The 7,858-nt window shown below is 44.5% G+C and overlaps 1 protein-coding gene across 1 annotated transcript in view; it reads left to right on the forward strand.

Moving 5' to 3' along the window:
* Positions 1 to 7,858, forward strand: part of NDUFAF6 (NADH:ubiquinone oxidoreductase complex assembly factor 6) — a 185,057-nt gene that overhangs the window by 23,202 nt on the left and 153,997 nt on the right. The window lies entirely within an intron of this gene.

Genomic DNA, 7,858 nt, shown 5'->3' on the forward strand with positions numbered 1-7,858 from the left:
ACCTTTGCAGACTTCTCTAGAGGCTATTGTTAGCCTGTGAGATAGCTATATCATTTCATTGATTTCTATGTTATGACATACTCTTGAATACAGTTGTCAAACGTTTCTTTGACAGGAATAATTTTATTCCTGTAATTTGGCATTAGAGAGCACCCCACATGGGGATACATAAGCCAGAGTGTTCGGTCTGTATCCCCAGGTTCACCCAAACTGGAAATCTCCCATCCTTTGCTTCCTCCTCCTTTTGCCCTCTTCCCCTGCACCCCAATCACACTCGTCAATTCTGTGTTCACAGTATCTCCAACATCCTTCTCTTTCCAACCCATTCCCTGTGTTTTACCCTTGGGAGGTGTTTAGTAAATGTTGACCAACTGATACAATTCATTTCCCTTTTTATTCCTTGCATTTGGGTATGACACTAGTTTTAATTTAGTTAACTATTAAGTTTTATTTAAAACCTTTAGGCCATGGTGTATTGAAGCAACTTTGGGACGCATTCTCTTTAGCCAGATAATTCAATGGCAAAAAAACTTGAAAAACTTAAGTTTTATTCTTGTTATAGAGGAAGCAAATTCCTCACTTCTTTTAGGACTATCTTTTGAAATACATGTTATTTGCAGCTTAAAGAACTTAGAAATAAAATCTTACCCCAATAGATGACTAGATGTGCCAGTGTAATTATTTGAAAGTACTTTTAAGTGGTTATTACTTCACTTTTTTTTTTTCCTTTTTTAGATAGGGTCTTGCTCTGTCACCCAGGTTGGAGTGCAGAGGCACAATCACAGCTCACTTCAGCCTTGATCTCCCAGGCTCAACCAGTCCTCCCACCTCAGCCTCCCGAGTAGCTGGGAGTACAGGTGTGAGCTCCTGCGCCTGTGATTACTTTACTTTTTTATTGAATGTACCCCATAATTACTGGTTCTTGTTTATTTTTTCTTTTTCTTTTTATCAGGCAGCTACCTGAGCCAGAGTAGGGTCAGAGAGACTCCTAGTTCACTTGTTTATTCTCAAGTAAGAAGTCAGACAGTTTAGAATGTCATTCATTTTGTGCAGTTCCCATGATTTGCTCTGTCATTTTCAGAGCTACCAGGAATACATAGCGTTGAGTCTGCCCACTTGCTTTTGGCTACACTTGTTCCATCCCAGGGACAGAGAGGATGTTCCAAGCCCTCTAGAGTGATAGCCGCTCCTCTCAGGCCACACTGGAACCCCCTGGTGGCACCGAACATTACTATCCTGTCTCCTGGAAACAGGCCAATATCCTGCATCTGTAAGGTGCAGCAGGAGAGCCCTGATGTTCTCAATGCTGACCTGAAAGTCAGGAATTCCAGGTGCTCTGTATTATCTGAATTTGTCATCCAAATCAACATTGTAAACCAAGCAAGTTAGCAACAAGGTCTAAAGCATTGCGGTGACAAATATAAGAAATCCACACTTGGACCTAAATGTTAGGTCACAAAATTTCGAAATTAAAGTGGAGCAGATTCAGGCAGGGTCTGTGGGATTTTTTTTGTAACATAGAATTTCCTATAGTCTGTTCACTTTGGCAGGTCACACTTCACGTTAAAATACTCTTCTTGAAGGATGTGACCTCCAAAAGAAAATGTTAAAAGGGGGTAGAGATGGCTGCTGTAACAGTTTTATATATAATGATAACACTACATGGATAAGATGATAATAGTAAGCGTGTGTATGTATATCTATACATATAGTGATAACACTATATAAGAACCATCTGGATATAACTCAGTGTCTTGGATCACAGATTGAAAGATCCTAACTAGGTTTCTTAGTTCATTCCTGCCCTGTAACACAATAGACTGGTAATTTATAAATAAAAATATATTTCTCACAGTTCTGGAGGCTGTGAAGTTTGATTTCAAGGTGCAGGCAGATTTGGTGTCTGGCAAAGTCTCACTCTACCTTCAAGATGGCTCCTCTTGCAGTATCCTCACATGGCAGAAGGAGGGGAGGGCCAAGCAGTTCTCTGAAGCCTCTTTTATAAGGACATTAATCTTATTCGTAAGGGCAGAGCACTTAGGGCCTAATCACTGGAGCAGTGATTGCAGTCCCTGCATGTCCCCCACCCAGGGTGGTACATGAACCCCAGTATGCAGTAGAAGGGAACAAGGGGAGGGCTGGGGTGTGAGTCCCACTGCTTTCCATCATGGCTGCTGTAGCCCAGTGTTGTTGCAGAATGTCTGCCCAGGCATGGGTGCTTCCGGATGCCACTCCAGAGCCCTATTATACTTGACTCTCCACCCCCAGCCCCAGCTTGCTCCTGGAAAGCTGCACACTGCTCGCAGGCTGTGTTGCCAACCAGCCTCTATGAGCATCCCGCAGCTGCCTCCCATTTGGGGTTCTGCATTCAGCTGCAGCTGAGCCTCTGAAGAAATGAAAGCCTTGAATTCCCATCCCTGCTCATAGTTTTTAGCCGCCTATTAGGACCAATCTCCACACTTAAAGCATTCACCTTCATCCTCTCCAGCTCTGGGAACACCTTGCTTAATCCTCTTCAATAAGGGTAGAATTAGCCTTAAGAAAATTTAAGAAAAAGCTCTTAAAAGTCCTTTACTGGATGCCAATGAGACATAAAAACAGCCTACTCACAAGTGAGAGAAACCCAACCCAAACTAGCTTAAGCAAAAAGGAATTTTATCTCATATAATAGTCCAAGGGTAGAGCTTGATCAAGATATTAAATTATATTAAATTATCTCTCCTTAATACCTTGATCAAGATATTATATTAAGTTATCTCTCCTTCTGTCCTTCTTGTACATTGGCTGTATCTCTATCAACTTCCCCCACTTATGGAGCAAGATAGTTGCCATAGTTCTCGAATCTTCAAGTGTTTCTTGACCGAAGTCAAGTGGAGATGAGTCTCAGCTTCTCTCGGCAGTCCCAGAAAGCCTCAGTGTATCTTATTAGCTTTGACTGGGGCACAGTCCTATCCTTGAGCTATCCTCGGCCAGGGGGAATGCATATCTGATTGGCCAGGCCTGATTCATATGCCTACTCCTGGAGCTGGGAATAGTGAATGCCATCTGAAACTAACCTCGATTCTGGAGGGAGAAATAGATCCCTAGAAGAAAATTGGGATACTGTTATCAGAAGGGAAATGGATGCAGAATGTTCACAAATACATCCCTTCTTTACTCAATGTTTTTCTTAATTACAAATAAATTCTTCTGGCCAATGCTCTATACAATTCCTTCTCTACTCTCTTCAAGATCCGTAACACAGTGCTTATCAAACTTTAAAATGCAAAGAAACCATCTGGGGAATCCTACTAAAAATGCAGATTAACATCCTTCAGTAGTGTGATGATGGCTGAAATAGGGGAAGAGCAGGTGTCACAGGAGCTCAAATAGGGCTGCTCACTCATTAGCCTCAATTGCCTCTGTGAAATTGGAGGCAGAAGGCCAGCAGTGGTTTAGGGCAATGGTCTCAAAGTGTGTTCCCTGGAATAGTAGTGGCAGCACGACCTGGGAATTTATTAGCAACACATTCTCAGGCTCTATCCTGGATTTACTGAGTTAGAAACTTCAGAAATGGGGTCCAGCAATCCGTGGTTTTTTGTTTTTTGAGACAGAGTCTCATTCTGTCGCCCAGGTTGGAGTGCAGTAACATGATCTCGGCTCACTGCAACCTCCACCTCCGCCTCCCAGGTTCAAGCAATTCTCCTGCCTCAGCCTCCCAAGTAGCTGGGGCTACAGGCACATGCCACCACCCCCGGCTAATTTTTTGTATTTTTTAAAGTAGAGATGGGGTTTCACCGTGTTAGCCAGGATGGTCTCAACCTCCTGACCTTGTGATCCGCCCGCCTTGGCCTCCCAAAGTGCTGGAATTACAGGCATGAACCACCGAGTCCGGCCAAATCCATGTTTCAATAAGCCCTGCAGGAAATTGTGCACACTGAAGTTGAAGAACCACTGGGTTAGGGCCTTGCTGCTCATGGCTCTTGAGCTAGCAGCATGCGTATCATGCTAGAAATGCAGAATCTCTGGCCCCATACACAACAGACCTACTGGATTAGAATCTGCAATTTTTTTTTTTTTTTTTTGAGGCAGAGTCTCACTCCGTCACCCAGGCTGGAGTGCAGTGGCGTAATCTTGGCTCACTGCAACCTCCGCCTCCTGGGTTCAAGCAATTCTCCTGCCTCAGCCTCCTGAGTAGCTGGGATTACAGACGCCTGCCACCACACCCAACTAATTTTTGTGTTTTTAGTAGAGATGGGCTTTCACTACATTGGCCAGGCTGGTCTCGAACTCCTGACCTCAGGTGATCCACCCACCTCGGCCTCCCAAAGTGCTGGGATTACAGGCGTGTGCCACCGCGCTGGCTGAATCTGCATTTTTAACAAGATCCCCCAGATGATTTGTTTGCATTTTAAAGTTTGATAAGCATTGTGTTAGGGATCTTGAAGAGAGTAGAGAAGGAATCGTATAGAGAATTGACCAGTTGCACACAAAAGAATTGCCAAACTGGCACTTGAGCTCGTACCCCCTCCATGTCTCATGGCTGTGATCCCCACAAGAGTCATTTTTTTTTTTTCCAGTTGCTCTTAGGCAGCTCAAATGTAGAAGCAAGACTTGCATTCAGATTGACTTGTAGTTGGAGGTTAGCAGAACATGCATGTCGGAAAGAGAAACGATTGAAAGTTGACATGCGACCATGAGAATGGCCAAAATTGTGCAGATGGGAGTGTAGGCCAGATAGGAAGGAGGGTGGCCATGAAGAAAGGTGGTGACAACCTGAATGTTTCTGATAGCATGAAGCAGGTAAGGTTTGAGAAAAAGTTAGCAGAGTAGTGGTCCAAGATTGCTATATAGAGTCTGTGGAACTGTTGATAGGTCCAGAGAAAACTGTCCAACAGAACCTTCTGGATGATGGAAATGTTACTCTATCTGCACTGTCCAGTATGGTAGCCACTAGCCACATGTGGCTGTGGAGCACTTGAAATACTACTAGTATGACTGAAGAACTGTTGGAAACATTACTAATAGTTCTAAAGGCCAAAGCTATATAAATAGATTCTCAAAGAAATGTTGCTCTCTTCTTATCCCCACTAACCTATTCCAATTCCTGTCTTCTATTCCAACCCTTTTTTTCCACCCTCTGTAAGTAACCACTCCTTCATTACTGGCTTTTTCTTCCTGTATTTCTTTTGCATAATGAGCTGATAGTGGTGTGTTTTCTGATATTCCCTTCTTACATGAAGTGTAGCTTACAACAGATACTCTGAATTTTACTTTTTTTTTTGAGACAGAGTCTCGCTCTGCCGCCCAGTCTAGATAGAATGCAGTGAGGGCATCTCAGCTTACTTCAACCTCCACCTCCTGGGTTCAAGCAATTCTTCTGCCTCAGCCTCCCGAGTGGCTGGAACTACAGGTGCCCGCCACCACGCCTGGCTAATTTTTTTTTTCTGTATTTTTAGTATAGACCGGGTTTCACCATGCTGGCCAGGCTGGTCTCAAACTCCTGACCTTGTGATCCACCCGCCTTGGCCTCCTAAAGTGCTGGGATTACAGGCATGAGCCACTGCGTCCAGCCTGAATTTTGCTTTTTTTCACTTGAGTATGTTTAGAAATCAACCAGTTCATAAAGCTCTTCTTCAGTTTTTTTTTTTTTTTTTTTTTTTTTGAGACGTAGTCTCGCTCTGTCGCCCAGGCTGGAGTGCAGTGGTATGATCTTGGCTCACTACAACCTCCGCCTCCTGGGTTCAAGCGATTCTCCTGCCTCAGCCTCCTGAGTAGCTGGGATTAACAGGTGCACGCCGCCACGCCCAGCTAATTTTTTTTTTTTTTTTTTTTTGAGACGGAGTCTCGCTCTTTCACCCAGGCTGGAGTGCAGTGGCGCAATCTCGGCTCACTGCAGGCTCCGCCCCCCGGGGTTCACGCCATTCTCCTGCCTCAGCCTCCCGCGTAGCTGGGACTACAGGCGCCCGCCACCTCGCCCGGCTAATTTTTTGTATTTTTTTTAGTAGAGACGGTTTCACCGTGTTAGCCAGGATGGTCTCGATCTCCTGACCTCGTGATCCGCCCGCCTCGGCCTCCCAAAGTGCTGGGATTACAGGCGTGAGCCACCGCACCCGGCCCCAGCTAATTTTTGTATTTTTTGTAGAGACGGGGTTTCACTGTGTTAGCCAGGATGGTCTCGATCTCCTGACCTTGTGATCCGCCTGCCTTGGCCTCCCAAAATGCTGGGATTACAGGCGTGAGCCACCACACCCGGCCCCTTCCTCAGTTTTTAAAAAAGTTGCATTGACCTCTATTGTGGGGATGTGTTATAATATATTCAACTAATCTATGCATAGCATTTAGGTTTTTCAATTTTGCATTTACAGCAAACAGTGTTTCAGTGAATAACCTTGTGATCTGTACAAATTTACAGCAAAGGAACAAGATAATCTTAGGCCACATATCAAACCGTGACGCCTTGATGTGCCCATCCCTACAAGCCACCTTCATGTTTGACTACCCACTTTTAGACTCCATACAGTCACTGCCTTGAGACCTGACCAAGCTGCTAGATTCCCTGGACGCTCTGTAAGTGGGCCTAGCAACAGTCTTCTCAGCAGCATCCATTCCCCTGCCATTCCAGAGTAGGGTTGTTTTTTTTTTGTTTTGTTTTGTTTTTTGAGACAGAGTCTCACTCTGTTGCCCAGGCTGGAGTGCAGTGGCATGATCTTGGCTCACTGCAACCTCCACATCCTGGGTTCAAACAATTCTCCTGCCTCAGCCTCCCAAGGAGCTGGGATTACAGGCGTGCGCCACCATGCCTGGCTCGTTTTTGTATTTTTAGTAGAGACGGGGTTTTGCTATGTTGGCCAGGTTGGTCTTGAACTCCTGACCTCAGGTGACCCACTTGCCTCAACTTCCCAAAGTGCTGGCATTACAGGCATAAGCCATCATGCCCGGCCCAAAGTGGGGCTTTCATTTCAACCTGCTGCTTCTCAAGTCAATGTTCATGACCTTATTTTCATCTTTGGGTGACTCCTTCTTACCCCTGGCACCCAATCTTTCCATCTCAGCAAAGACTCAGATAATAAAAATCTGACTTTAAATAAGCTACAGTTGCAGAATGCTGATCTGCCCCAAACATTCATTCACATGGGAGTTATTCTTCGGGCTTCCTGTTCCATTATTCTGAATGTTTACTGGCCTATTGAAACTAGAGCTCCACAATAGGGGTATCAATGGCATCAGGGAAGGCCATATTGTCCTAAAACACTTCTATAAGATTGCATCTCCATTCATTTGGGAGATTCATTGGGAATTCATCCACCTGGCTTTAAAAAGGCTAAAACCAGTGTATTACATTCTATATTTTTAAACATTGGTTGGAGGGAAAGGTACTGGTTGGGGATCACCCTCCAATTCCTGTTCACTTAAGTGATTCCTCATTTTAGGTTAAAAAAAGAAAAAATCCTTTTTTTTTTTTTTTTTTGAGACAGACAGAGTCTTGCTGTGTTGCCCAGGCTGCGCAATCTCAGCTCACTGCAACCTCCGCCTTCCAGGTTCAAGGGATTCTCCTGCCTCAGCCTCCGAGGTAGCTGAGACTACAAGTGCACACCACCGTGCTCAGCTAATTTTCGTATTTTTAGTAGAGACAGGGTTTTGCCATGTTGGCCAGGCTGGTCTCGAACTTCTGGCCTCAAGCGATGTGCCTGCCTTGGCCTTCCAAATTGCTGGGATTACAGGCATGAGCCACCGTGCCCAGCCTTAATATATACAAGCTTTTAAAAACATATTTAAAATGCATATTAAACACATTTTTTGGACAAACAAAACTAAACAGTAAGTTGTACCTCCTTTTAATATTAACAACTATAAAGATAAAAGAATCTGACAAGTG

This window comes from Symphalangus syndactylus, chromosome 7, assembly GCF_028878055.3.
Source record: "Symphalangus syndactylus isolate Jambi chromosome 7, NHGRI_mSymSyn1-v2.1_pri, whole genome shotgun sequence".
In the NCBI taxonomy this organism is placed as follows: Eukaryota; Metazoa; Chordata; class Mammalia; order Primates; family Hylobatidae; genus Symphalangus; species Symphalangus syndactylus.